The 4,043-nt window shown below is 37.2% G+C and overlaps 1 long non-coding RNA gene across 1 annotated transcript; it reads right to left on the bottom strand.

The window, feature by feature from the left end:
- Positions 1–494: 494 nt before the first annotated feature.
- Positions 495–3,525, bottom strand: LOC311424532. Its single transcript, XR_014686125.1, has 3 exons — positions 3,379–3,525; positions 1,652–1,759; positions 495–555 (listed from the first exon to the last, which is right to left on the bottom strand). It is a non-coding gene; the product is annotated as an uncharacterized lncRNA (long non-coding RNA).
- Positions 3,526–4,043: the final 518 nt, after the last annotated feature.

The following is a 4,043-nucleotide window of genomic DNA, read 5'->3' as shown; positions in this document are numbered from 1 at the left end:
ATAAATATCTGACTGAAATCACAAAGAACTCATCATTAGTACAGCAAAACTTTCTTAAACACTTGCTGAAGAAGAGCTTAAACGTTTGTCCACTATGTTCTGTTGCCACTGTTGCTGTATTGCTGCTAAGTTAACTACAGGTGGCCACAGAAAGGCTATCTTACTGTAAATGGGGAGAACTTCTGTGATGTTCAGAAGAGCATTTGCCCTGTAAATAATCAAATACTTCAGCTCTGCATTACTGCAATCAATAAAGGACAGTTAGATCAATATTGATTCTCACTGTACTCACTACAAGCTAAGAGCACACAAATTAACAGTTAATGCAAATCAGAAAATGTGTCAGTTTTGGTTTGTTTTGGGCTTCAGCAACTCTTTATGTGAATTAGGTCCCAACACCTCACAAATAGTCAAACATGCTTTTCTCGTGTCTTACCCTTGATGCTACAAGCTGAAGCTTAGGCACAACTGCTGTGTGGACTAAGTTTCCACTCACCACTAATCGGATCTCAATGGAATCAGTAGTGAAGGCAAGGATAGAAGGGAAAGCACAGACTACAATGAAACAAAAATTATTTTGCAAGGAAGAATGATTAATGTAAATGTTTCTCAGATGCTCCCTGAAAACAATTCTTGAGTATCTGACCTACTCTGGTATCTCCCTTTCCTATGACAAGATTTGTCTACTGTACTGATGGACATTCAGATACAAGCCTGAAGAAAACTTCACTCTCCATGCGTGGCAGAATATAAACTGAATGGAAAATAAAAAACAGAAAAAAGAGAAAGGAAAAAAAAGTTTATCAGAGGAAAAACTTGGCCCCAAGGCTCCACTTATTAAAGATACCATATGCAGAATCTTAGCTGAAGTGGCATCATGAATGCAACACACTTAGAGAATCACAGAATCATCTAGGTTGGAAAAAACCTTCAAGTCCAACAATCAACCTGACCTACCAAGTTCCATCATTATGTCCCTTGGTGTTGCAGGAAGCACGGCTGAAAGCACAACAGACACCAGTAGAGTCAGATAATGCTCCATTTTATTGCCCGAATAGCCTAACTTTTATAACGAACTTAACAGGGGTGGATAGTGTTTCACACAAAATTATTGGTCAAAAGCACTCAGACAAACAACTACAAGAAAACAACCCCACCTGCAAGAAAACAACCCCTCTTGTGATTAGCAGTCATGTAGACCTTGTCCTTTAAGCCAGAGGCTGGTAACAATATTTTTCTAAATTCCTCAGTTGGGCGATGTGGGAACACTGTCATGGGAACTTCTCATAGTTGCCCTGGTAGCTTGGTTTGCTCAGCTGCAGCAAGCCATGGGATTTTTGCTGTTTCAAAAAATCCTTCAACACCTTGGTGTTATGTCAACACCTCTCCAGGGATAGGGATTCCACCACTTCCCTGGGCAGTCCACTCTAACGGTTAATCACCCTCTCCATGAAGAAATTCTTATTTATAGGAATTTATTAACCCATATTTATTAAATTTTATTATATTAAAAATAGATTTATGTATGTTAAATTATTTTTAATTTTAGATTTATTCTTATATATTCCTAGCACACATGCTGCAATTCCACCAACAGCCAAGTGCAAGCCTAAACAGTAATGAAAAAAGGGTAAAAGAGGTATGTTCTTACCAACAGCGTAAGGAACTTGTTTCCAGCTAAAGTGAAAGTCGTAAGCCGATGACTGGACGAGTGGAGAACCTCCATTAAAAGGATACACCTTTCTATATTGGCAAACATCTGTAACAAAAAAAGGAAAAAAAGAAACCTCCAATATCTTACAGCACAAAAGACAAACACCAACATTCTAGGTAGATTTTACAGACGTGTGGATAATACAGAGATAAATATCAAACACTTATGTAGAAGTCCCTCTATATCTAAACAGACCGTAAGGGAAACGTGCTTCCTTTGTGAATACATTTACAAGATAAAAATAGTAGAGCTACATTTTAATAACTTGTCAGATTTCACAAAGTAAGTATTGTTCTGTTTCAGCAATCATCAGCTCCTTACTTTGTCTATGGATGGAGGAATAGTTAAGAACATTTCTGAAAGTGATGTAAGCAGAGCTGTACCCCTCTGACTGTAAGAACTACCCTTCAAGCAGCCACATAATAGCACAGTTTGTGTTCTTTGAGGATTGTAATACACATGGGATACTACAGATACCAAGATTTCATTAATCATATAACTTGTGAATCTACTACTTCTCTATTTTTAGGTAAAATCTTTTTTTTTTTTTTTTTTTGTGTTTGCTGTCCTTAAACTTAAACTGACTTTATATCCACAAGTGTAAAAAAAAGGTCTTGTTTAAAATCCAAACTTAGAACACTGTCAAATCATGTGTTTTCATACTTGTTCCATGATGATACTTTCATAATTGTAAAACTGTCACAAGACCATAAGAGGTTTCCCTGTGACAGGGCCCTACAAATAGGGATTCAAGTTGCTGCAACCCTGTGCAACAGGCTTTAGGACCTTAGGATCAACCAAGTTTGTTAGCTTTGGCTCTGTGACGAGCCTACTAGAGTAGGACTGATTCTGCACAGAAGTACAGGTTTGGGAATTCACACTGCTCTGTCTCAGACCTTTTAGTTCTGAAGCAGTACTGAGTGAACCAGAACTAGGTAGGATTTGTTAAACTACCGAAACCAATGAGGCCTCACAGAGCATACAAAGATACACTTTAGAGACTTTTTCCCTGTGGTACCAATCTAACGGCCAATGCTAGAATACGTAGATGTATTTATCCTGTTTCCATCAATGCTCTCTTTGGAAAGGCAAATAGGACATGCCATCTGAAACAGAAAGTTGTGCTTTGTCCTTCAGCATCACCTCATAAAGGACGTTTCATACTCGTAACTTTGATTTTCCTGAGGACTGAAAGCAAAACTACATGTGTACAGCACAGAAGAGCATATCCATATGAAATCCAAGGCCGTTTTATAAAAAGAGATTAAGAGAATTACAATTTTGAAATGTGCCAGCACAAAGAAGTGTGCAGAAGGAAAGAAAGCACAATGACAGAATGGGAAAGCAGAAAGAAGAAAACTGGTGGAATACTAATTTGTACACGTCCTAGAAACACCCAGTGTGAGACTAGGCAAAGAATAAGATAGATCTGAAGAAATAGGACTTTTGTGAGTAAGATGGTAATGTCTGTCCAATTACACACACCACAATAAAACAGTACTTCCATTTCTAGTCCTTCTAATATGCACTTAAATTGAAAAAAAAAAAGTATTTTGAAATACTTTCCATGAAACACCGAAACTTTAAAATACAGATCTAAACTCCAATGAAGAAAGAATTACATGTTGAGATATTATCATTTCCAGTCTTCCCTAACTACTTACAGTTATAACATAATAGTAGGCCAGCTTCACCATCTTCATATACATCAATAGCTGCAACAAAATTTACCTGCAATGATAATAGGAAAGGGTAATGATCAGGCAGATAGGATACTGATGTTACTATGACCAGGTTTTGACTAAGAAGCAATCAAATCAGTTGGTGCACAAATACAGATAAAAGAAAAAAAAAAAAATTATTTTTTGTGATTCATTTTCAGGATGCCGATAGGATGGAAAACAATTTCTTTTGTATTCAATGCTGTATTTCAGTAATGCATATTCAATTTTGTACCTTCAGTATAAAGACATACCTACAGTATAAAATGATACAAACATACCTAACTGTTATAAATGGCTCAGGATTCAAATTAGGATTAAATAAAAAAATAGGATTTATTGAAAGAATATAAAGGAATAGAGGTAAGCAAACAGTGCTGGGTGCACCGGGAGTCTCCGCTCCACCAGGACGCACACCAGTTACATCAAGTAGCTGATTTTTATGCTCCTAGACTAATGTATATTCATTACTACTTCTAAAAAAATAGATTATTATAATTAGCTTCCGGGGTCCAGTCCCTCCTACTGGAGCATGTGCATCAGTCTCCTCTGGGGGTCTCTAGGGGTCTTTCATGCTGAAGGCTCGTAGTCTTCCTCTCCCCTTTGTA

The sequence above is a fragment of the Aythya ferina genome, assembly GCF_964211825.1.
Source record: "Aythya ferina genome assembly, chromosome: 28".
Classification (NCBI taxonomy): domain Eukaryota; kingdom Metazoa; phylum Chordata; class Aves; order Anseriformes; family Anatidae; genus Aythya; species Aythya ferina.
The sequence above is the reverse complement of the archived record's forward strand: the minus strand, read 5'-3'. Positions and strand labels throughout refer to the sequence as shown.